This window comes from Halichoerus grypus, chromosome 5, assembly GCF_964656455.1.
Source record: "Halichoerus grypus chromosome 5, mHalGry1.hap1.1, whole genome shotgun sequence".
NCBI classification, from domain to species: Eukaryota; Metazoa; Chordata; class Mammalia; order Carnivora; family Phocidae; genus Halichoerus; species Halichoerus grypus.
In genome coordinates this window covers 51,424,388-51,452,152 of record NC_135716.1, presented here as the reverse complement: position 1 = coordinate 51,452,152, position 27,765 = coordinate 51,424,388, and the positions used below count along the sequence as shown (strand labels likewise).

The window sequence follows — 27,765 nt, the reverse complement described above, 5'->3', positions numbered from 1 at the left end:
CAAATAGCACTCTTTTTCCACATTGAAAAAGTTGGAGGAAAAAAACCCCAAAGTACTATCAAGGCCACAAAAAAATGTTTAATACTAACAGAGGTTAGGCAGAGCAGGTAGCTTTATATCTGTCAGCCAAATAGGCTTGCTAATAAGAAATTCCAGGAGTATGCAAATTTCCCCATCTAGCCCCGTGTTGTTCTGAACTGGGGCTTGCCCATGCAAGAAGCCTACCCAGGTAAAACACAGCATGGAAGAAAGGAAAATTTGTCTTCTCTGCAGGAAAGCTCCTTCTCAAGAGGAAGACAGTGGAGCTAAGCAGAGCATGTCCAGTCAGTCTTTCCACATTTACCAAATAGTTAACTCATCCAGCCAAGAGAATATGCATTACACAAATTAGTTCCCCTTAACTGGAAATACACATCAAATATGAGGAAATATTTCTCATCAACAGGGTCACACAATACCTGTTGGTTTATATTTTGTTCCCCCTTACCCCCATTTAACCAGGAAACTTGACTTTTCTCTAGGTTCTATGTGAACCCACTAGACTTATATTGAAATGAAATGATTTGGGGGAAAGGATGAAGCATTCTGTAACATCTAGGAAACCATGAAGGCACTCTTGCCTAGATTGTGTGTGTGTGTGTATGTGTGTATGTGTGTGTTTGTGTGATGGAATATTACTCAGCCATAACAAGAAGGAAACCTTGCTATTTGAAACAAGATGAATGAACCTGGAAGGACATTAAGCTAAGTGCAAATATACAAAGAACCCTTAAAACTCAACAATAAGAAAATAAACAACTCAATTAAAAAATTGCCTGAAGATGTTAACAGATCCCTTACCAAAGAATATAGATGGCAAATATGCATATGAAAAGATATTCCACATCTTATGTCTTCAGGGGTATATAAATTAAAACATTAATGATACACCACTCATTTAGCACATATTAGAATAGCTAAATCTGGAACACTGACAATACCAAATACTGGTGAGGATACAGAGCAATGGAAACTCATTCATCGCTAGTAGTGATATAAAATGGTACAGCCACTTTGGAAGACAGTTTTGTGGTTTCTTACAAAACTAAGCATATTCTTACCATACAATCCAGTAATCATACTTCTTGATATCTACCCAAAGGAGTTGAAAACTTTTGTACACACAGAAACTTGTACACATGTGCTTATAGCAGCTTTATTCATAATTGCCAAAATTTGGAAGCAACCAAAATGACCTTCAGTAAGTGAATGGATAAATGAACTGTGGTGTATCTAGACAATGGAATATTATTCAGCACTAAAAAGAAATGAGCTATCAAGCCATGAAAAGACATGGAAGAACCTAAAATGCATATTACTAAATGAGAAAAATTAATCTAAAAAGGCTACATCTACTGTGTGATTTCATCTGTATGCTGTTTTGGAGAAGGTAAAACTATGGAGACAGTAAAAAATATCAGTGGTTGTCAGGAGTTGTGGAGGAGGGAAAGATAAATAGGCAGAAAACAAAAGATTTTTACGGCAGTGAAATTATTGAGTGTGGTACTGTAATGGTAAATATGTGTCATTATAAATTTGTCCAAACCCATAGCATGTACAACACCAAGAGTGAACTCTAATGTAAACAATGGAGGCTGGGTAATCGTGTCAATTTAGATTCATCACTTGTGTTTGTTTGTTTTTAGATTTATTTCTTTATTTGAGAGAGAGAGTGCGTGCGAGTAGGGGGAGAGGGGCAGAGGCAGAGGGAGAGAGAGAGAAATCCTCAAGCAGACTTCCTCCTGAGCGCAGAGCCCGACTCAGGCTTGATCCCAGGACCCTGAGATCATGACCTGAGCCGAAATCGAGAGTCAGATGCTTAACCGACTGAGCCACCCACCCCTAGGTCCGTCAGTTGTAACAAATATACCACTCTGGTGGGGGAATGTTTATAATGCGGGTTGCTACTCATGTGCAGAGGCCAGGATATATGGCAAACCTCTGTACCTTCTGCTCAATTTTGCTATGAACCTAAAACTACTAAAAATAAAGTTTACATAATTCAGTGCTAAATTGGGTTATTTAAACTCTAAATATTCAAAGTAGAAATATATCAGTTTGGGCTTAAATAATCAGAAAGGACTTAATGGAGGAAGATGGACTTTTTTTTTTTTTAAAGATTTTATTTATTTATTTGACAGAGAGACACAGCGAGAGAGGGAACACAAGCAGGGGGAGTGGGAGAGGGAGAAGCAGGCTTCCCGCCGAGCAGGTAGCCTGATGCGGGGCTCGATCCCAGGACCCTGGGATCATGACCTGAGCCGAAGGCAGACGCTTAACGACTGAGCCACCCAGGCGCCCCAAGATGGACATTTTTGACCCCTGAAGGATGGATACATTTTGATAAGAAAATAAACCATTAAAGCATACTATAGCTTTAATGGCAGGTCTATAGCAGGTCAAAAAGGGATTACTTTTAACAAAGGTGTAGTAGTATCTGAAGCTCAGAGAACTTAATTATGTTTGTTCTTAGAGATAATGACACATCCCAAATGAGAACACCAGTCTGATCCTTGGCTTTCTTCTTAAAGTGGCTTTGGAAAGTATATGTTGAGCCTTCAGAGCTGTACTGAGAAAATCCTGCTCAGTACCTTCACCATTATAATATTTCTGCTTTTTTCTTTCTGTTCTTTGGACCACCTATGTTTTCCTGATCTTTGGAACAAAATAGTAAAAATAGTAAGAACTGGAAAATTGAATAGTACTAGCATTTAGAAGAATTAACCCTATGGGAACTTAATTTCAAATCTCATGAAGCAATTATGAATAACTAATTAACATTGGTTTGAACATATCTGTGGTAACCACTAAGTGATAACTCTGGCCTAATCTTTAGGGTTACATTACACAGTAAATAGTAGGTATGATTACCAGGCAAGTGAACAATATATAGAGGATGCCGTGAAAATTGCTGACACCAAGAATATTAGCATCTAAAAAATTAGTGTCTGAAAAATGCTGTTCACCAGGGACTAGTATAAATTCTATGCTAAACAAGAAGGTCCATTGTACTTTCACATTTATAATAATTGTTCTAATGAGATGTTGAGTCAGCCATAATCATTTATATTTGTAAATTGTGATTTCTTGGTACTTTTGGTAATAACATTCAACTGTGGAATTCTTCACCATTTGGAACCTGTTTGTGCTATGAGTAATGAAAAACTGTTGTATCAGATACTCTCTGGAGCATGGAAGTGTTTTCTACTGGAATATATTCTAGGAGTAGATTTCTGGTTCATGAATAGATAGGGAAGTGAAGGATTCAGTTAGAATTAGGGTTTTGAATTATGTCAGCTATTATTTTTTTCTCCCTCTTGGGAAAACTTAAAACCCAAGACAAAGCTATAATTTAACAACTTCTACCACATAATCAGGTCATTCTTCTTTACATAGTAACTAATCCTAAACCATCAGGTATGGATTATATTTTTTAAAATGGGTTTTCACTTTTAAAGTCACTAATATTTAACTTCAAAAAATTCAATTATTATAATTCTGTCTTCTACCTACACAGCCAACAATTTATAAAACCTTTAAAATTTTTTCATTTCTGCCTGGTTTACCATCAAATGGTATACATAATGTATTTTATCTGATATGTATGTAAAAAGCGTTTCTTCTGCCTTTTAAAATATTTTGAACCTGATTTTTTTTTTATTAAACACATATTTTACTTTCATTTTTTCCACCCCTCATGTCTTGGTTGTTGTTTGTTTGCTAATGTGACTTTTCCTTCCCGCATCATACCCATTGAATGGGTGCTTATGAAATATTTGATTTAACCTCATTGGATTTTTTTTTTTGTCTTGCACTCTTTGAGTATTCTATTGGCTAATTATCTTTAGATAATATATCATATCTATTTAATGTGTATGTTATGATAGTTATAATACATCTTATTAATTTCCTAATAGTTACATTGGCATTAATAGCCTATTTCTTTAGGATTATTTATTTGACTTTATAAACCTGTATAAAGGTTTACACTTTTCCAGGGGTGCCTGGGTGGCTCAGTCAGTTAAATGTCTGCCTTTGGCTCAGGTCATGATCCCAGGGTCCTGGGGTCAAGCCCCACATCAGGCTCCCTGCTCAGCAGGGAGTCTGCTTCTCTCTCTCCCTCTCCCTCTCTGTGTGCTCTCTCACTCTCTCAAATAAATAAATAAAATCTTTAAGGAAAGGCTTACATTTTTCCAAAAAGTCTTACCATAAATTCTTTTAGGGCACTGTACAGTTAGTTAATGCTGTATGTTTTCTAAGAGACAGAAACTTCCTACTGGGAAAATTGAGGAATCGATTCTAGGAAAATCAGTTTGACCTACATAAATTAGTGGTGGTTTGCAAACTGGGAGGGAAAAAACTGAAGAAAGAAGTAGATTACTCCATAATGATAGGTTGCAGTTTTAATAAGTAAGAGAATTTACAAACATTACACCTTGGATGGCTGCAAGACACATAGATCTCACACCCACCTGTGAGAATCTTGAAAGTTTATATAGAAATCTTAACTGGGTTCAGTCACATTCCTAGTCCTCATAGGCTCAACACATTTCTTTCTCAATGCTGTATCCTTGGAGCAACTTCTGGGAGTGGGGAAGGCCAGCAGAACACACATTCGAAAGACAGGAGTGGGTGGGGAGCCTCCAGTTGCCTGGATCTAGCTAGAGGGTCAACTGGTGGGTCATGTCTTGATAACTTCCTGCAACAATTAGTCTTCATGATGATACTGAAAGTGATTGCTCTGCATAGTGCAAGTGTGATAGAAAAAAATGGCAATTGTGTCTCTTGTTGTATATGACATAGAATTCTTGTTCTTCGGTTTGTTTTTAGTGTTCCTCTGTCTCTTTGATTCACTCATTCAGTTGTCACTCAAAACAACAACAGTGGAAATAGTCATGTTCCCATTGGGAATAATAGTGTGTGATTGCCATTATGGTTTAGTAACAGTGTTACAACTATTCCATATCTTTACCGTTGTGATTCATTAAGTACCTGCTATGGCTCTGCCATTTCTTTCATTATATGTTAGCTTTTGAGTAAGTTTCTGTCATTTTTTTTCTCTAGCCATGACTAACTCAGGTTGTTTAGAAGCAATCATCCTTTCAGAACCGATAGCTTGGCTTTGTTCTGGGACATTAGTTGGTGACCTTTTTTTGCAATAAATATTTTATTACTCTTGGATGATATTGATGAAGTTGGACTAGAAATCCAGGACCCTGTCAAGTAAAGAAGGGTTTCTGTGGGGCTGAAATAGAGTGTGTTGCCCAGGAAGCCTTTAGATAGACATAAACTGGTTAAGAACAGATTAGAGTCACAATATGTGAGTTAAAATCATGTGTCATATCAAAGTTACAAAAAGATAGGAGTGTTTGTTGGAATGAAAATGTATGGGGACAGTCAGTGTAGTGTCTAGGTGTTCTACAAATTCACATCTATGTCAAATATAAGGTTTTAGAAACTTTATAACAGTTCTCCACAATATACATGTCAGCAATACTACTGCCTATGAATAGAAGAGAGAATATTTCAATAGGTTTGCCTCAGGTTAGTTACCTAACACATAAGTTAGTGATTAAGAAAACATTTTTAACATCTTACCTTTAGGAAGGGTGTGTGCTAGTTTCCTTTTCTCATAGTATTTTTAGGTACGGCCCAAGATGATTAATTCAGAACTAGAAATTTAACTATGTAATTTAAAGTTATAGAGGCAATCAGTGGGTTAATTCAAATGAGTATTAGGTGGAGGGGGAGAGAGGGAGAGGAGAGCAAGGTAGCTATCCAAATTCATCATCTCTCATGGTGAGACAAGGGTAACTCTCAGGCATTTATGAAAAAGAGGGATATATAAATATGTTGTGGTGATAGTAATGAGTAAAATAACTAAAAATAAAAATGTTGAAATACTTATTTTGGGAGTATCGGGCTAGAAGGTCAGATCTGGGAAAAAGACCTTACGTTTTTATTCTTAACTTCCATATCATTTGAATTTATTTTTTTCATGTGGATCCTGTATCTTTAGAAAAGATACTCTTCTTTGGTATTTTCATTCTCATATGTTTTATAATCATATGCAGCTTTACCCAAATCTCAAACAGCTTAAATCTCCCCATCTCTCTATAAGAACAAACCATCTCATATGACCTCTGGAGCATTTTCACTGGGTTCGTGCACCAATCTTCTGGGTGGGACTGTCTACAGAGTACTTATGCGGTCATTTTGAGGGTTTCTTGTAGCAAAATAGTTGTTATAGAATATGGTTCCAAAGGTTAGAACAAAGACCTATATGCCAACATAGAAATAAGGGAAAAGTCAGAGTTGTTCAAAGATGGAATGCATAAATTCCTGAGGTACTGAGGACCTGTCCCTGGGAGGTTCAGCTTAGGGTAGGTGGCACTAGCATTGTTCATGTAGTGGGCAGTGAGATGAAATTGTGACTGTATTTCTATCGTACTGGAGTGTAGAGTATATGCAGAAAATCTTTTTTTTTTTTTTTTAATATGTAGAAGGGCCTATAGTCCATAGGCTCTGGGGTAGTATTTTTCCATATATGATCTATAGATGCCCTAAATGACAATCAGTCTCAGTGTTTGGAAATTTCTGGACCCCAAAGTGGACATGCTGCCTGGAAATCTTAACTTTTAATAAGCTCCCCAGGTGGTTCTGGTGCCCGCTAAAGTGTGAGAGTCTCTGCATGTAAAACAGAAACAACTACAAAATTTGTGCCAGATAAGTATATTTCAAGAATGTGGCTCTTAGATGACCATGACAATGTATACAGTAAGTGTCTGGGGAGAAGATAGTCAATGCCAAGATTTTTTTAAAAAATTGTGTTCATTTTGATTTCGTAATTTTATCTCCTCTCTTCATTTTATATTTTTTCTTTCACTTCATGCTATAGCAATAGTGATGAATGCTGATGAGGCTATAGTTAATCCAACCCCAGGCACTCATTTTCAGGTAATTATTTGAAACCAGGACAGCACTTCACAGCACTGACTTACCTGTTTGGGAGATTAACTAATTAAAAGCTCAATCAAGACAGGCTTTTTTTTTTTTTTTCTCCTCAAACTGGTTAAGCGGAAGGAATTAAAAAAAAAGAGAATATTTTGCCTTCTAATGTTTTTCTGCCATCATTTTATATTATTAAAGTATGGAGTGTATTACTCTGTTCTGTTAAATAGGATGGCAGATTACTATGAAATGGTGGGGAGAGGTACAACTGAAAAATGAATCAAATTTATTCAGCCAGATTTATTTCAAAAGATGCAGTAGAAGAGGGCAATATTTCAGACAAATTATATGGATTAAGAGAAAACAAATAAAAGTTTTGGATTTCATTAGCTGGGTATGTTTTTATAGTGTCGCAAGCCACTGTACTTTGTGGATGTAAATTTTAGTCCAGATTATCATTGGTCTAATAAGACAGATTAATGAGATATACTACAGTACACGAAATCACTCTACTGATTGCATAGAAACAAATGTCACTATCTTGTCATTGATACAATGAGAGAGGATTTGGGGTTTTTCTGTTTTGTTTTGTTTTTTTTTTTCCTTGAGACAACCATCAAATCAAACTTCAATATATTTTCCACAGTCTTACACTTGGTCAGGTCAGTATTGAAAATGTGTCTTCCTGAGCACCCTTGTTGCACTTGGGTGCCCATTTACTTTTGGAGCTGTGTAGTGATATATCAAAACCATCTTTTTAAAGAAAAATCCATTTCAAATGACAGTAGTCTATCTTTAAAAGTTTCCAGCTGGAGTGGTGGGGGGTGGGAGGGATGGGGTAGCTGGGTGATAGACATTGGGGAGGGTATGTGCTATGGTGAGCGCTGTGAATTGTGTAAGACTGTTGAATCACAGACCTGTACCTCTGAAACAAATAATATATGTTAAAAAAAAAAAGAAGAAGAAGAAGAGCAGGAGGGGAAGAATGAAGGGGGGGATATCGGAGGGAGAGATGAACCATGATAGACTATGGACCCTGAGAAACAAACTGAGGGTTCTAGAGGGGAGGGGGGTGCGGGGATGGGTTAGCCTGGTTATGGGTATTAAGGAGGGCACGTTCTGCATGGAGCACTGGGTGTTATGCACAAACAATGAATCATGGAACACTACATCAAAAACTAATGATGTAATGTATGGTGATTAACATAACATAATGAAAAAAAAAAGTTTCCAGCCATCTAAACGTTCTAAGAAAAGATAAAATACCTGCTATGGGCAGCTGGATTTTGGCTTAATTTTACACATTATTAATCTTATGATGTTCGCTCATATACTCTGGGTAGTTTGGTTGCACTTTTCCTTTTCATATGCACTTTTAAACTGTGTAATGTTGCTCTGCTTTCTTCTCAGAGGTGGCTGTGATATCGTTGTGTGTGAAATGATCCTGTTCATAGTTTGATGTCATCTTGTTAAATGTGGGAAGTGATTAGGGGGTCCTTTGGTTTGAGAAACACGTTGAGATATGACTATTGCCATTCATGAATTCAGTTTCATCCTTGTAAATTATTTCCCCCAACCTTGTTTTTCCTTTTGAAATGCAAAGATGAGGGATTTTAAAATTATTCTTAAGATGTTATGTGCTCTTCAGTAGAATCTGAAATGTAACTGAAATATTCATCCAATCTGTAGGATTTGCACACAGACTTTATCACCATTTCAATTTCAAGCTTTCATTATCTGCTGCTAGCACTGTCACTTTGGACTAGCTCATCTTCCCCCCTTTGATAGAGACAACAAAAGATAGAGGCTCTTTTTATATTTTGTCATAATGTTTAGGCTTAGTAGAAAATCTTGTAATATTCATTCATTCATGCATACTTGTCTCATGGGATAAGGCAACCATATCATTTGCTTCATTTCTTTTCCTTTTCTTGTTTAAATTCTGAAGCTCTTCTTTTTATTTCTAAATTCATTTTCTTTAGTCCATCCAGTTTTCTCCAGCACTCCCATGCACAGCTGTGGGTGGTGATGGGCGATGTATTGAGATAGCGCTTCCCCACTCTGCACAGTCCCCCCTGAGTGACTTTATAGAACATGGGAAAGTAAAGTACAACTGTGGCAGATGGACTTTCAAATAGCGTTCACTGAGATCTTTCCCTTTCGTATCAAGAAACATGAGCTGAATACCCTACTTAGTATGCTGACATTTCACAATTGATATCCTCATATATTTTCCCTTTCACTTGATAAGCAGGGATGGGAATTGAGGTGCCCTTTTCAAACAAAACATGCTTTCTTTTTTAGCATCTCTGAATGTTGACTACAACAAATTTATCTGGCTGAATTCTACTTGTTTTCTAAATTCCTATGTCGCATACCTAATGCTGTGCCTACCAAGTGTTGGGGTAGTTCTTTAAGAGTTCGTTACCAGTTTGGCTCAATGATTTCTATATTCCAATGTATATTTAGTTAGGAAATTGTTAAGAAAATAACTTTTATGCCATCTTTTATTTCTTTTTCCCTCCACTAGTTTGAGTAATTGTATTTTATTGGTTTAAAAATGTCACAGATATTGGTGCTAAAAGGACTCTTGAACAGTTTGATATCAAATATAGTGTTTAAAAAATCTTGACAGTGAAAAGCATCATCTAGTTTAATCTAGGTCCTGCATTTTGAACTTATTTTTACTTTGAATTCTGGAACAATTAGATGACCAAGTAATTTTTCCCAATGGGAAAAAATGAGTTTTACCAAAGAGATAGGGAATTGCATGTTACGTCTTAAGCTTCTTTATAAAAGGCAGTTTCAAATATCAAGAACTTTCAGTAGAAATATCACATGCTTGTTCTCAGTCCTGCAGTAAATTTGGTTATGGAAAATTTAATATATTCTGTGTGGAGAGTCTGGAGATAAGTAAATATGTTGTTTCCTCTTGGGTAACTCCAAATTGTTTTCCTTAAACTTGTGATTTAGCAGGTAATCCTCTAGGTGAACCCTGACAATCTGGTTATACTGTAACACCAGACCCTCCGAAAGTAGCAGGTGATTGGCTATCTGCCTCACTGCTTCCAGCTCTGTGCCTAGAGGGGAAAGAGACATGTGTTAATGATGAAGTGTAGTGTGGGGTTTATTTAGATTGAAAAATATCCATGAATAGTCATAAGAGAAGTTTTGAAGGGGTTTAGGACAGCAGTTTTTGAAAATGTCATTCGAAGAGGTATAACCCCTGGTACCACCTCTCCTGCTGATTTGAAGGGGGGAATGCTTATGAAAAAGATTAACCTATAGAAACAGAAAAAAATTCTTTTCTGAGAAGTAGAAAAGAATCTGTCATGGGTAAAGGTTCAAAAGCAATGACCCTGACTATTTTGTAGTAGGAGAAAGTAGATTTTGTTAGAAGTGAGTGGGCACAGCAGGAACAAGTTATTATTTATGAGAATAGCTAACATTTTAAGGCCACAATTATATGCAGATGCTGGGCCAACTGCTTCTTTTGTATAATCACATTTTATTCTTATAACCCTATAAAGTAGGAAATATTAATTCTCCTGTTACACAGGTGAGAGAATTGAGACTCAAAGATAATTATGGAAGACAGAATAATGGCTTCCCCAAATATGTCTACGTCCTAATCCCTGGAACCTGTGAATGTATTATCTTACAGGCAAATGAGATTTTTCAGATGTGACTAAGGTTAAAGACCTTGGGATGGGGGGCAGTTACCCTGGCTTATTTGGGTGGCTCTGTCCTCATCACTTAAATCCTTAAAAGAAGGAGCTCCTTTCCTGGCTGTGGTTAAAGATACAGATGTGATGATGGAAAAAGGGTCAGAGAGATATGAAATTATGACTTTGAAGATGGGAGAAGGGGTCTGTGAGCTGAGAAATGTAGGTACCCTTTAGAAATTAGAAAATATAAGGAAATAGATTCTCTCCTAAAGCGTTCACAAAGTGTTTCAGTCTGTTTAGGTTGTTATAACAAAATACTTATAAATGACAGAAATGTATTTCTCATAGTTCTGGAGGCTGAAAGTCTAAGATCAGGATACCAGCATGGTTGAGTGAAGTCACTGACTTCTTTTATAACCTCATATGGCAGAAGGGCCTAGAGAGCTCTGTGGGGTTTCTTTTATAAGAGCACTAGTCCTATTCAGGGGGCTCCACCCTCATGACTTAAGCACCTCTGAAAAGCTCCACCTCCTAATTGCATCACGTTAGGATTTCAACATATGAATTTTGGGAGGACACAAACATTCAGATCATAAGATAGTAATACTATTTATACCTATAGAAGGTCTGAGAGAGCCTCAGAATCCCTAGCGGGGCTGACAGATGGCATTTCTCTCCCAAAGTCAGTCAGTAAAGATTAGAGGAGGTGACTGCTACTTCAAATGTGAAGACAGCAGCTCAAGACTGCAAGGAACATGAAAAAAGCAAGGAAATGACACTGCAAAAGGGTCACAAAAATTTTCTAGTAACTAACCCCAGAGACATAAATATCTTCAGTTTATCTGATAAAGAAATAAAAATAGCTGTTTTAAGGAAGCTCAATGTACTACCAAAACAAAACAAAACAAAACCACACAGACAGTTAAACAAAATTAGGGAAACAATAGATGAACAAAATGAGAAGTTTAACAGAGAGATAGAAATAATAAAAAGGAGCCAAACAAATTCTGGAGTTGAAGACTACAATGAATGAAATGAAAAATTCGATGGAGAGCATGAGTAACAGAATGGGTCAAATGTAAAAAGAATCTACAAAGTAGAAGACAGAACCTTTGAAATTATCCAGTCACAGGAGAACAAAGGGAAAAGAATGAAAAAAAGTGAAGGTGTGAACTATGGATGCCATTAAGAGAAGCAATCTGTGAATTATTGGAGTCTTAAGAGAGAGAGAAAGGGACAAAAGCTTATTTTAAAGAAATAATGGCTGAGAGCTTCCCAAATCTGGGGATAGATGTGGACATCCAAGTTCATGAGGTTTATTGGTCCCCAAACTCAACCTAAAGAGATCTCCAAGACACATTACAATAAAACTGCCAAAAATCAAAGACAAAGAATCATAAAAAGCAACGAAAGAAGATTGTCACTTACATGGGAATCCCCATAAGGCTATCAGTGGGTTTCTCAGCAGAAACCTTATAGGCCAGGAGAGAGTGGGATAATACAAAGTGCTGAAAGAAAAAAAAACTGCCAACAAAGAATACTTTATCTGGCAAAGTGGTCCTTCAGAAATGAAGGAGAGGTAAAGATTTTCTCAGACAAACAAAAGCTGAGGGAGTTCATTACCACTTACAAGAAATGCTGAAAGGAGTTCTTCAAGTTGAAATGTAAGGATGCTAATTAATAACATGAAGACAATATATACAACACACTGGCAAAAGTAAGTATATATTCAAATTCAGAATACTCTACTTCTGTAATATAGTGACGTGTTAACCATGTAACTCTAGTAAAAAGGTTAAAGGACAAAAGTATTAAAAATAACTAAAGCTACAATAATTTTCTTTAAAGATTTATTTATTTATTTGAGAGAGAGAGAGCACATGTTGTGGGCATGTGCGAGCAGGAGTAGGGGCAGAGGGAGAGGGAGAGAAACTCAAACAGACCCCTGGCTGAGCATGGAGCCTGATGCAAGGCTCAATCTCATGACCCTGAGATCATGACCTGAGCCAAAATCAAGAGTCGGACACTTAACCCACTAAGCCACCCAAGCACCCATACAATTATTTGTTAAGGCACACCAATATAAAAGAGGTAAATTGTGATGTCAGAAACATAGAAGGGGGGAAGAGTAACAGAGTAGAGTTTTTGTGTGTGATCAAAGTTGTTATCAGCATAAAATAGACTGTTTTATCAAATAAGATGTTTTATGTAAGCGTCATGGTAACTACAAAGCAAAACCTACAATAGATACACAAAAGATGAAGAGGATCAAAGCATACCACTATGGAAAATTATCAATTCACAAAGGAAAACAGCAAGAGAAGAAGAAAAGAACAAGGAAACTACAAAACTGCCAAAACCCAATAAAGTGGCATTAGTAAGTCCTCATCTATCAACAATTACTTTAAGTGTAAGTGGCTCGAATTATCTCATCAAAAGTCATAGAGTAGCTAAATGGATAAAAAATAAGATTCAACTATACACTGCCAATAAGAGACTAACTTTAGAATTAAAGACACACATAGGCTCAAAGTAAAGGGAAGGAAAAAGATATTCCATGCAAATGGTAACCAAAAGAGAGCAGGGGTAACTACCCTTATATCAGACAAAATAAACTTTAACAGGAAGACAGTAGTAAGAGTGAACAAGGTCATTTTATGATAATAAATGTCCAAATTATCAAGAGGCTATTACAATTGTAAATATATACACCCAACATTGAAACACCTAAACATATTAAGCAAATACTAATAGATCTGATGGGAGAAATAGACAACAATACAGTAATACTAAGGGACTTCAATACCCCACCTTCAATAATGGATAGATCATTCAGAGAGAAAATCAATGCAGAAATGTTGGACTTGAACTTTACTTTAGATCAAATGGACCAAACAGACATATACAGAGCATTCCTTCCCACAGCATCAGAATACACATTCTTCTAAAGCATGGACCGTTTCCAGGATGAGGTCATATGTTAGGTCACAAAACAAGTATTATCATTTAAAAAGATTGAATTTATACCAAGTATTTGTCACAAAACAAGTATTATCATTTAAAAAGATTGAATTTATACCAAGTATTTTTTCCAACCACAGAGATATGAAACCAGAAATCAATACCAAGGAGAAAACTAAAATTCACAAATATGTGGAGATTAAACAGCACACTCCTCAACAACCAATGGGTCAAAGATGAAATAAATAATATATTGAAATGAACAAAAATGGAAAAACGATAATACCTAAATTTATTGGATGCAACGAAAGCAGTTCTAAGAGAGAAGTTCATAAGGATGAATAGAAGTATGTCAAATAAACAACCTAGAGAGGAAATACAAGATAAGGTTAAAATCATGAGCCAGATCAGTCAGGGCATTTATAAGCCAAGCTTATGAGTTTGAATTTTATTCTAGCCACTATAAGAAGCCATAAAAGAGTGTGTAAAGCAAGGGAATGACCTGACTTGATTTATGCCTTATGAAAATTTGATATGCAGGGAATGAATTGTAGGGAACAAAAGTCAACGCAGGGAGACGGAAGAGGTTTATAATCCAGACACAGTAAAGATACCCACTGCTCTTCTTCAGTCTTGCACAAGTTTAGTGAATGTCTCCTCTTAAAAGAGATTATACGTGATTATTGTCTCTAGAAAAAGGCAGAAGGGTTGCATTATACTATGTTATCTTTTAGTCAAGATTTCAGTTGCTAAAATATGAACTCCTTAAATGACTGGACATAAACAACAAAGATTTCTGTCAGCCTTGATATCATACTAAAACTTACCCTCTCTGCATAGACATTTGTATATTTTCCCCCAAAATTTGGTAGGTGTGATTTGGGGACAAGTATTAATCTAATCTGTGAGTTGGAAAGCTCATGAAGAAATAACATCTTTTTTTTTTTTTAAGATTTTATTTATTTGAAAGAGAGAGAGAGAGTGAGCATGAGCAGTGAGGGGGTGCAGGGAGGGACAGGGAGAAGCCGACTCCCTGTTGAGCAGGGAGCCAGACGTGGGGCTCAATCCCAGAACCCTGAGATCGTGACCTGAGCCGAAGGCAGACGCTTAATGGACCGAGCCACCCGGGTGCCCCAGAAATAACTTCCTTAATATCACAGTTTACATACGAGTCATTTTAAATATCTCCTCCGACTCTTAGTGTAATTTATAGAAGTCAGGATAAATATCCAAGTTTATTAGTTACAAAATCATGTCTGGTATGGATCTAATATCTCTACATATTCCTATTATCTCTGAGGATGAACTCACCTTTATGTAAGAAGCTCTATTTTGCTCTCAAGACATTACGTGGAATTTAAAAGATGCCAAAAATGGAAGAGAATGCAACTTCTAATTTCATTTTGAATTAAAAAACCATCACTAGTGCAAAACTCGACAATAATGACAAGCTGAAGTTTTATATAGAAGGAAAAATCCTTTAAGAAATTCAAAAGCTAATCATCTTACAACAATAAACACTTACCCACATTGTTTATACGTAGTATTCCACTTGTTAAAGAGATTTTAAGAGTCTGCATTAGTGTGTAGAGTTAGTGCCATGTTGGTGAATTAGAGTTGCTAACTACTTGAATTGTCAACTGTGCATTTTGGTAGATTTTTGCCTTGAATGCTAATGTGGTCTTTTAAGTATCATTTTGATGAATTTTATTGTTACATTGGATACACTCTGGTTTTTCCAATCAGTCATGTCCACTTCATCACTGTCAATGTGCTAACCATAACATTAAATGTGACCAGAGGTAAACTTTATTGAAAGCTGCGCCTGCTACTGATGTTTTACAGTAGCGTAATTTTGTTTTTATTTCCTTTGATTTTATGCTGATAGGGTTTCAGCAGTATTTGCCTGCAGCCTCTTTCAACTTTTCCTTTTAATTAAAAAGCCTAATTGGGAGTAATAAAAACTTCCAATTAAGCCTTTTAAATAAAAACTGAAAGCTGAACGTAGCTGTGGTTGTAGATCGAGGCCAGCACTGACATTTTCATTATGGCAGGATTCTATTACCGCAGGATGATTTGTGGTTTCCGGGTTTCACTTGACACCCGTGACTTAGGAGGAGTGGACCTCGGGAGGGATATCCCAGCAGATAATGAGGCAGTTAAACATCCATGTTTTTGGAGGGGGCTTTGTTTTTGAGCAAGAAGAGGACTAAAGGGGCGCTTAAATCAGTCATCATCATGGAGGGTTCATTAGATTAATGCTTCAGCAATATTGTACTTTTAACAATAAAAATGAAAGATTTTAGTATTTGAACAAAAAGATAAAATATTCTAGCTTATTTGTCACTTTCATTTAGGTATAAAATAATACAAAAGCTTTGACTGCTTTGTTTTCTTTCATTTCCTGCACTAGAGAAATGTGTTTAGAAAAAGCCTGCAATGACCCTAGGATTACACAATCTGTAATTGGGCAGATTGGTGCATAATTTGCTGATCTTTGTGTACTAACTGAGTAATAAAAGGCTAAAACAGACTTTTTATACTGTTTGAAATGTGTAAATATGTGATTTTCTGGGGTTTTCCTCTAAATACAAATTTAATAAATTTAATTCCTCTTAGCCTATGGTATCATATGTCTGGGAACAGGAGGGAAGGGTATGATGAGAATTGGGAAGGGTCCTTTTAGCTTTGCTTATGATTGGCTCTTATTTGATTTCATATACTTTGGAAAAGTTAGAGAGGGAAACTTTCTAGGGTTGATCTGACTCAGTTAAGTAAAATATTATTTTAAAACAAATTTTTATCTTTTCCTATCTATGGTCACCATTTATATCTATTTTTAACATTCAACCTATTGTTTCTTTTCTTTTTTAAAAAATTTTTTATTGTTATGTTAATCACCATACATTACATCATTAGTTTTTTTTTTTTTTTTTAAGATTTTATTCATTTATTTATTTGACAGAGACAGCGAGAGAGGGAACACAAGCAGGGGGAGCGGCAGAGGGAGAGGGAGAAGCAGGCTTCCCGCCGAACAGGGAGCCCGATGCGGGGCTCGATCCCAGGACTCTGAGATCATGACCTGAGCCGAAAGCAGACGCTTAACGACTGAGCCACCCAGGCGCCCCTACATCATTAGTTTTTGATGTAGTGTTCCATGATTCATTGTTTGTGTATAACACCCAGTGCTCCATGCAGAACGTGCCTATTGTTTATTTTCTAATACAAATACTACCTGTTGCTTACTGAAGATTTGAAGTGTATTTAAAGCTCAAAATCAGGTATAATCTTACTACAGACCACACTTAACATGTTGGTGTATTTCTGTCCAATTTCTTTTAATGCACTCTTCCTAAACACACAAATGCAAATGGGCAAAAATAATAAAATTGGGATTATATTATTTATAATGTTTTATTTATTCCTTTTTCATTTATTTTCATTCATTTATTTATTCATTTTTCATTTGACATTATATCTAAGCATTTTCCATATTTCAAAGACATATATATTCATCCTAATTTATTTGAACTGTCTTCAGTTTTTGGGATCGAGGGGCTGAATATCATAGCACGTCAGAGTGTGGGTTTTCGAGTCTGGATTTATTTCTTGGTTCGAAAAATCTACTAGCTATGTGATCTTGAGCAATTCCCTACCCTGAGTTTTTATTTCCTGCTGCATAAAATGCAGAAAAGCATAATATGCACCCCTGGTATAGAGATGAAGGTTATGTGGGTTATATATGTAAAAGTACTGAGGCACATAGTAAACACTATGTAAATATTAACTTATTATTTCCAATTATTTTCCATTTTCAATAATCTGTAATTTCAAATCATCTAATAATATTTCTACTTGGTTAAGATTTGGCAAAATTAGCTCATTCCCTGTTATTTTTAGTCCCATTAGATGCCTCTAGATGATTTATTTAGATCTGTGGTTATCCTCAGTAAAGTTTGGGAGCTTACTTTCTATGGGGCCACATTTTTTATTGTTAGGATTATTCTTAGATATTTTATATAATTTTTGGTAGCTTCTTTATATGTTTTGGTAGTTTCATTGTAAATGCAATCTTTTTTCTTCATTACATTTTTCAGTTGCTTATTATTTGTATAACAGTTTTTAGATATCGATCCACTAAAACTTTGTTATATTTTTACTAATAATTGAAATGAAATGTTAAATGCATAAGGGGCATCTTAGTAAAATTGTTTCCAAGCCTTTTATTTTTTTTTTAATTTTTATTTTTTATTTTTTTTATTTTTTTAAAAGATTTTATTTATTTATTTGACAGAGAGAGACACAGCGAGAGAGGGAACACAAGCAGGGAGAGTGGGAGAGAGAGAAGCAGGCTTCCCGCAGAGCAGGGAGCCCGATGTGGGGCTCGATCCCAGGACCCTGGGATCATGACCTGAGCCGAAGGCAGCCGCTTAACGACTGAACCACCCAGGCGCCCTCCAAGCCTTTTAAAATACCAATATTTTCATGTATTTTAACCTTCCTTACCTGAATACTATTCTTTTTAGGTTTCTGTTTTTCTTTGAGTAAATTTTGAAAAATAATTTTTTTGCAATACTGTATGTCAACTGTATTAGATCTCTTTTTAAAATGTGAAGTATAATTAACATACAGTATTATATTAGTTTCAGGTGTACAGTATAATGATTCAACAGTTCCTTACAGCTCATCACGGTAAGTGTTCTCTTAATCCTCCATTTCACTCATCCCCCCCACCAGCCTCCTCTCTGGCAACCATTAGTTTGTCCTCTGTATTTAAAGGTCTGTTTTTTGTTTGTGTCTTTTTTCTTGGTTTGTTCATTTGTTTTGTTTTTTTAGATTCCATGTATGAATGAAATCAGACATGGATGTACCTGGAGGGGATTATGCTAAGTGAAATGAGTCAAGCAGAGAAAGACAATTATCATCTGGTTTCACTAATATGTGGAATATAAGAAATAGTGCAGAGGATCATAGGGGAAGGGAGGGAAAACTGAATGGGAAGAAATCAGAGAGGGAGACAAACCATGAGACTCTGGACTCCGGGAAATAAAGTGAGGGTTACAGAAGGGAGGGGGGAGGGGGTAACCGGGTGATGGGCATTAAGGAGGGCATGTGTTGTGATGAGCACTGGGTGATATACGTAACTGAATCGTTGACCACTACACCAAAAACTAATGATGTTGGTTAACTAAACATAATAAAAAAAAAGAAAAGAAAAACAATATGCAAAAAAGTATGTATAATATAATCCCACAAAATATTGACAAAATCCTATATATGTGTGTATATGAATAAGCATGAGGAAATATGGAAGGATGTATCCTAAGAGTAACATGGGTTACTTGATGGAAAGAAAAAAAAGAGAAGGGAGAGCGAGCAAAAAGAAAAGGGGAAAGCAAACTTGCAGATTATGATCACATCTGTATAAAATTATATATGCATCTATATATTTTTGTTTTAAATGTTAATGAAAATCTTACTAAAATGTTTAAATATATAAAAAAAAGAAATCATATGGTATTTGTCATTCTCTGTCTGACTTGTTTCACTTAGCATTATACCCTCTAGGCCCATCCATGCTGTTTCACATGGCAAGATCTCATTCTCTTTTATGGCTGAGTAATATTCGTGTGTGTGTGTGTGTGTGTGTGTGTGTGTGTGTGTGTGTGTGTGTAATATACCACATCTTCTTTATCCATTCATGTATTGATGGACACTTGGGTTGCTTTTATACTTTTTTCTTTTTCAGAAAATTATTTTACGAATTTCTTTTCAAATATATTAACACACAGATTTGCATTTAATCTACTGGTAATTTAAACGAACAGTCCTTTTACTTGTTGTCAGACCACCTTTTCCATGTTTATTTACCTATTATTCAATCATTTATTCTTGACTAGATTTTCTAGGGATTTACTATCAATATTCTTTTTTAAAGAAAATATAAGCTCTTGGATTCATTTTATTTTCATTTTGTTTCAAATTTACTTTTACTCTTATTTTTTAAATTTAATTATTTTTATAATTTCTCCAGGCCAGTAATTATCCTATATATTTATCATAAATTTACCTCTGAGTATATCTTTGCTTATATTTAGTGCATTGTCATACAATTTTCTTTTTTTCTCATTTTTTTATATGTTCTTAAATTTTAGAAAAGTGGTTTTTTTGACCCTAACATTATATAAATTGTTGTTTTATAATTTTCTCATCATTTCTTCTCTTGGCTATTGACTGTTATGACATTTTCCTTTATCTGTGAGTCTCCCTATTATATCTGCTCCAGACTGCTGCTGAAAGCAATATACTCTCCCCAATAGATATTGCTTACAGGTACAAACTTGCAACTAGTAGATAAATAAGTATTAAAGATCTAATGTACAGCCAGTGATTATAGTCAATAATGCTGTATTATAAACTTCAAAGAAGCTAGGTTGCTGAGAGACTAGATCTTAATTGTTCTTACCACAAAAAAGACATAATTATGTGATATGATAGGGCTGTTAGGTTTGGCCAACACTAAGGTGGTAATCATATTACAATACATAAATGTATGAAATTAACACCTTGTACACCTCATATGTATACAGTGTTGACAATATGTCAATTTTTTCTAAATTTAAAAAACCCCAAATATTCTATTTCCCCACTGACTCTCCATTTTATATAATGTAAAGTCAAAGTACTTACAAGATATACTGGAGCCTCTTTAATTTAGCCTGAACCTTCATCCGCAATCATCATCCACCATTTTGTCTGCATTACCTGCTAAAAATCCTCTCAACCACTTATGTTGTATGACTCCCTTTGTTTGGTTACTTATTCTTTTTCTTACTCAGCTTCTCTGGCCACATCCTTTATTTTGTGCACACTCTCTGTGTAACTTCTTTATCCCCAGTGAAAAAACTCAGCCATCTTTCCTGGGAGCTTTCAGAGAGTTTTGAAGTCATTTCCATGAAGCGCTCACCATATTCTATAGGCATTATTTGCCTCAGTGCTTGTCTCCACAGTGACTGTTGATAAGCACAAGGAGCAAGTCTTCCTGACTTTTATATCACAGTTACATTTAATCATTAAAATATTTCTGTGAATTAGATGTTATGTATCTTTGAAGATGAAGAAATTGAGATTCTGAGAAGTTTAATATTTCCAAAGTCACAGAACTAGTCAATAACATCGATAGGATAATAATCCAACTTTGTATCAACTGCATTAATGTTTCATATGCTTTGACAAAAATATCTCCTCAGGGTCGAAGAAATGTTAGGGTGGAGGGCAGCATCTGTAGGTTTTGCCCGAAATGGCGCACTATAAACACAAATTCATTTGAAGCACTCTTTTTCGTAGTAAGCCTCACTAGTTTAGTTCTACTCTAAAATATATTTATATATGCTTCAATATAAAGCAATATTTTATTATTCTCCATTAAGAAAAATAATTATCTTTTACCTGCATTTGCTAATTCAGTGTAGATGCTATTCTGTGATGAGTCTATCACATTATGATTGTTAGGCTGAATTATAAAGAGATGAAGCCACGTTTTAAATTCACCCCTGAGGTGCTTTTTTTTTTTTTTTTATGTTAACCCAGACTCCCATAAAAGTACAGATACAAATAATAGGTTCACCCTTTCAGTCACTGAAGACATCTACAACTACCCTAAAAAGTTGATATGATACAAAGTTTTAAAGCTATTCTTGTGGAAATTTCTATATGTTTATCATCTTATTGAGACATCAAACTCAATTTTTATATGGTGAATTGAAAGGTTATTTGAGCTTTGGCTCTTTTATTATTTCAGGAAAACTATTGTAACGGGACTTTTTTAGTGAAAATAAGATTCTTAATTACTTACTTAATTCTTAATACTGACTCAAGCAACTCTCTCTGTCCATTCTCAAACTTCATTTTCACCCAGCAGTCGTGTGCTTTGCAGTAAAAATATTAATAGTTTTCCATGCCAGTGGTTAAGCACTAAGTCTGGGGAGAATATTTGCTTGATACACTGGTTTTATGAATTACTCTATAGTTTTTTTAAAGTTTCTATTTTAATTACAGTTAGTTAACATACAGTTATATGAATTGAATTACTCAATTAATAAGGTTATAAGCAGATTAACAACTTTGTTTTAGTTTCGTTTCCTCCACAGAAAAAATAATGCACTTAAGCAGTGAGTTAGAAGCCTCTGACCCCTGCCTTCTTAAAACCTAGGAAAAATCTGTGTAGTAGAATAATCCTTCGTGTTCAGCTTTCATGATCTGCCTATAGATGAAACTTCACAAAGTATTTAAATCAGTTACCTGCTCCCATATTTACCATCTCTACTACCTTATGAGTACTGAGATGATCTAGGAGCAAATTATTTGAGTTACAATGTTCCTAGTTGTCAGTATATGACGTCATAGGTGCAGGGATGAGTTGGATGCGAGCCAGCTTTCCTGTGGCTGTGAGTGTCAGAAATTTGGCTCCCTGTTCACCCTACTGTTTTTTCTACTCAGTAGTGTTCCTTCTTGTAAAAACCATCAGATAGATTGTTGAAAAGTTGTTTAACAATTGTTTTGTCATTAATCACTTCACATTTCTACATATTTTTATAGACATCATCACTAGAGATAGTATACCATGATCTGCATAATTTTTTTAAAGATTTTGTTTATTCATTTGAGAGAGGGAGAGCACAAGCAGCGGGGAGAGGCAGAGATAGAAGCAGACTGCCTGCTGAGCGGGAAGCCCGACATGGGACTCGATCCCAGGACCCGGAGATCACGACCTGAGCCGAAGGCAGACACTTAACCATCTGAGCCACCCAGGCGCCCCTGCATAATTTTTTTTTTAATCATTCTGTATTCTTGCCTAACAACATTGTTTCATATACGTAGTAAGCATATTAACAGACCTGGGATGTGTGATAAGGCATCAGATTGGCCATTCTCATCTGAGATCTTTACCCACTTTCTCCTACTATATGAGTTTTGCTTTCCAAGATAATTTTGAAGTGGCTTTGAAGGAAACTTTAAGCAATTTTAATTTACTCACTTGACTGTAATTTCCGTTATGTTACTCTAAACCCCTCCCCTGCTTAGCTCTTGGCAAAGCATTCTGGTGATTTGATTTCAAAATGTCCTTGATGTTGGATTGTAGATGTTGTTGTAAGGTGGCCTGCTGTGGTTCTGGGGCAGGGCTTTCATGTAAGACATACAACAAGGTTTAGACGCATTTGACTTCCCCTGGTAATAAAAATCAGTGTTATCAATAAGCATGTAAAGATGTCTTTACTAACTCCAATTTACAAGTGGTGGTTGGGTTAGGACTGTCATCTCTTTCACCATTAAGTTCATTTGATGCAGCTAGAGGGATAAAACTAGAGAATTATTGGATTTCTCTCATCATGAATATCTCCTAGTTCCAGTCTTGCCCTCTGACTACTATTTCTGTTTGAAAATAATTAGCAGAGTTATTAATCTTTGAAAGGTAAATGAAAAAATGACACAGAAACAACCAAAATTAGAATTTTTAGAACTTAAGTGTTCACAGGAAAGTGAAAGCAATAAAAAATAAAATTATATCTTAGATTTTGTAAACCACAATTTCATCAGAAAATTGACCTGAATTATAGAAACCAGTGTGTGTGTGTGTGTGTGTGAGAGAGAGAGAGAGAATTCAAACCTTTCAAAATTCTGTAGTTTATAAGGTGACAACTGCATTTGAAAAAAAGAGAAAAGAACATACAATGCAACATGTGTCCACAAACTTACTGAGTGATCAGACAGTAAGCTCATCTCCCCTCACGAACCAATGGCATTAAAATAATGTTTCTCCAAGCCATGGCTCTTTCACTTTTGAATGCACCTTAAATATTAATTGATACCTTTGATTTTCTCATAAGGGAAATGTACCAAATTTTATAATCACTCTTTATTCTTGTAAATAATCTACTGTTACTGTGTTTTCATGGAAAAACATGGATTGTCTAGAATGGACAAATAGAATTCTAATATATTTGTGCACAAATATGACAAACCTTATGTCATCCAATTTCCAGCCTCCCTACCCCACTCCCTCCTCCCTTACCCCCAAACTTTTATAGGTCACTTTGCTTTAGTGCTTATTGGGAAATAAGGGCTCTTGTTTTGTCTTCATTTAAGAAAGCCATTCCCATTGAATCTACTTCTGTAGTCCTTCCTAGTCCTGCCTTGGGTGGCCACTCACTTCTGGGCTGTTTGTTGTTGGTTGTTTCTGGATGTAGAGCCTGCAACAGGATGTTCCTTGCTTTGCAGCAGAGCCAATAGAGAGGTAAAAATGAGTCTATGGAGTTCCCTATACTGCTTCCTCCCTTTATTTTCCCTCACCACTGTCAATAAATTAGTGCACATTTATCAAGCTTGACTGAAGTGTTGAGTGTAATTTGTCAAACACTGGAGGTTTATTATAACGAGAAGGCAAATACTTTCACCTATAGCTTTCTATGACTGCTGTATTGATGCAAAGGAAAACACCTAATGGGGTGCCCTAAATATGATCTGTAGGTCCTAACTTTGTTCTCCAGACTTCCTGACTGTTCTAGAATACCTCCTTCTTTAAAGATTTTATTTATTTGAGAGAGAGAGCACACACATGCTCATGAATGGGGTGTGGGGGTGGGCAAAGTGGGAGGCAGAGGGAGAGAGAGAATCCAAGGCAGACTCCCCGCTGAGTACGGAGCCAACTCAGCGCTCAGTCTCAGGACCCTGAGATCATGACCTGAGCTGAAACCAAGAGCCAGGCGCTCAACCGACTGAGCCACCCAAGTGCCCTAGAATACCTCCTTCTTTAAATGTCCATGGCATAAATCTCCATTATTTTAAAGGAAAACCTATGAGGCAAATGCTCCATAGTAGGATATAACCCAAATATTCAGCTATTTATTCTATAATAACCTGAGTAATGCTTTCACTAGGAAAGCCTCCACTGTAGATTTTGGCACTCGGAACTCAAGAAAACTGGATCCTACTAGATTGAATATAATGACATGTCTATGTTGATGTTTTTTCTCATGGTAAGAAATGTTTGCCAGCATAATATAAGTTTTGGTAAATCATGTTTTAAATATGCTAGAGATGTTTGATACTTGAAGGAATAATATGATGAATTATTTTGTAAGACAATTTGTAATCAAGCTTATTGTAGCATCTTGGTTTACACATATCATCTTCAAGTTGGCATATATATGTATACATTTGTCTGGTTTGAAATTTGTCAAACACTAGGTATATTGTGCTACTACCAAATCGTATAAAAAAGTCAGAGTTCTTTTCCAACTTTGTGGAACAATGATCATTCTCTGTAGATGTGGGAGTAAATTGTGTGTGTGTGTGTGCGTGTGCACGTGTGTCTGTCTGTTGGTCTTTTGGGGGAGACATAGACACTACTAGACTAAATGTTAACTTTCATCAATTATATTCTATACTGAGTTCTTGGGCTACAGTCATTTATAAGGTAGCCCATAAAAGAAATAGAGGAGCACCATGTATCTCAGATTAAGTATCCATCTTCCTTCTGTCCACAAACGTTACCTATGTGAGGTCTTGGCTTTGGGGACTGAGGGCTACCGAAGAGTGTGGATGGATGGGAGGACATCGGGGGCTGAGAAAGAGGTAACTTTTAAAGAAAGAAAATATTAGCTCAGTAACTGAGATGCATGAGGGGCCAGTCGAGAAGCAGCAAACTCTCCGGGTATTTCCAGTAGAGATTTTTTTACAAAAAAAAACAAAGAAAAAGAAAAAGTCACACAGGTGAAGATCTGAAAAGCCAAACAAGGAATGGTGAGTCAGTTATGATATGGCAATAGGAGGAAATCAATATCATCTATGCCTGGGGAACAGCAGGAGGCGATGTCGTTACCAGAGCTCCCAAACAGAGGTATATAGGTGGGAGCTAGATCCGTGGTGAGGGCTGTTTCGTGGGAGCCGGTTCTAAGAAGAGGTGAACTGTTCTGTGTGAGCTGGAGCCATGGGGAGATGTAGTGATAGATGCCACTCTAGGGCTGTGGGCAGGAGAACTCGGGTGGAAATAACGTTGTTTCTCTCTTCCTCTCATCCTCCAATTTCCTACTTTCTCCTTCCATTAACCAAACCCAGGTGGAAATCAGTTGGCAAGGGTGTCTAGCTCATTTATAAGATTAGTTACCTCAGTATGCAAAACAGAGCAATAGTAGAGCAGAGAGTGGAGCTGGGAGTAAGCAGAATGGCTAGAACGTGCGGTGTTGATATTTTTATTTCTCTTTGGAAATCAAACATCATAGAGATGTGGATGCCTTGTTTGGTTAAGGAAAAAAAAAATTAAAAGGTAGGTAGTAAGAGAACATGGGGTTATGGGCACTGCCAAACTTCTCCAGAGAGTGCATCTAGAAAATGGGTGGGCTTAAGTTCAAGTCATAAAATAGAATGAATCCTAGTGGAGCTGTGGGAAAAAAATTCTGGACTGGGAATAAGATGGGGACTATAGAATTGTTTCATCATCTCCCTAGTTATCTGTTCTTGAATAAATTTTTATCATTTTGAGTGTCGATTCCCTTCCTGCCTCCCTCCCTCCCTCCCTCCCTTCCTTTCCATGCTCCTTGACTGGTAAGTTTGAGGATTGGACAGGATGCTCCTGAGTTTCCTTTTATGTTTGAGATTTCATGCATGTTGGAGAGCAGAGTTCTATCAGTAAAATATGCTTTTTCCAAGATTTTATCCATATGCCCCTGCACTGTGGTCTGACATTCATAAAATTATTCTAGCCAATAGGAGTTCTGCCTATTGGGATTTTACTCTTGTTATTCTTTTTAGGACCTGGGGTCCCTGAGGTGAAGGGTGGTGACTTTCAGTATTTTTTAATGGTGAACTCCCTTGAAAGCATCTTTTCCTGTTAATAAAAGCTTGGTTTTTCTCTCTTCCTTTCCTTGGACTCTTCCTATTCCTCCCTTCCTCCTTTTCTTTTTCCTTGATAATATGCATTTAGGGTCTAATATGTATAAGCTATGAAAAAATTAAATAAAATGTCTTCTAAAATGTTTCATGGAAGAATTACATAATCATCAGAAAGTGAACATGCAGAAAATGAAATCACTAATAAGATCTATAGACAATTTGCTACTGAATATTTGGTTTGAAAATGTAATGATTAGGTTAAAAAGTAGCAATTGTGGAGGTGCCTGTGTGACTCAGTCGTTAAGCGTCTGCCTTCAGCTCATGTCATGATCTCAGGGTCCCGGGATCGAGCCCCACATCGTGCTCCCCGCTCAGCGGGAAGCCTGCTTCTCCCTCTCCCACTCCCCCTGCTTGTGTTCCCTCTCTTACTGTGTCTCTCTCTGTCAAATAAATAAATAAAATCTTTAAAAAAAAAAGTAGCAATTGTTTTTCAAAAACCCAGCTGCTAATTATTAATCACCTTTTCTGAAATTTTATCCTAAGGCTTCATTCTAACCTATTGATTTTTATCATCAATGAAATTTAAGTGGCATCAGACATGGGCACCATATGCCGCCAGAGCCGATCAGGTACATTTTTAGTTCGTTTGGGCGCTAGATGCCCTAGGGAGAATGGAGTGGGGCACCCCACTGGAAAGATAGAAGAGAAATAAAGCACTAAATGGGAGTCCTGGGAATTGAAGGGAGATCTTTGCCTATTTCAAATACATACTTTAAAGCAGGAAAGGAAGGTTTTAGTCTGTGTGAGGGAGATTGAAGGCAGCTATCTTTGCTCTCTCTTCTCTCTTTCAACTAACTCTCCACATGTTTTGCCTCTAGACCCAACAAACTCAAATGCTTGGATGAGCTACTAAGTAGAAATAAAAATGATAATTCTCTTTTATTTCTTCTTTTTCTATGCAGTCATAATAGGTGGATTTTCATTAAACATGGGAAGATAAAAAATGGGAAACGCACTTTCCCTGAACTCTCTCAATGTTCTGTAAAATGTTCAATTAACTGTACTTACCACTGTCCATATTTCTTTCCATACTCTCTAGATTGCATGAGCTCTCTCTAGTGTTTCAGTTACATTAAAAAAAGAGAGTCAATTTATTATTTTTCACTGAACTCAGAATAGTTGGGTGAATAAATACTGCTACTAATCATTTCATTTGCTTCGTGACCTATTGTTTAAACTTTCAAGGAACCATAAC

The 27,765-nt window shown here is 36.2% G+C and overlaps 1 long non-coding RNA gene across 5 annotated transcripts in view; it reads left to right on the top strand.

Annotated features, from left to right (window-relative positions):
- The window catches only part of LOC118541227 (uncharacterized), a 191,898-nt gene that overhangs the window by 128,077 nt on the left and 36,056 nt on the right, over positions 1–27,765 (top strand). For 4 of the 5 annotated variants that reach the window (XR_013447809.1, XR_013447811.1, XR_013447808.1 and 1 more), the window contains one exon: positions 18,263–18,311. The exons of the other annotated variant lie outside the window; for it this stretch is intronic. This is a non-coding gene — a long non-coding RNA (uncharacterized LOC118541227). The remainder of the gene's footprint in view (positions 1–18,262; positions 18,312–27,765) is intronic. 5 annotated transcript variants of the gene reach the window in all.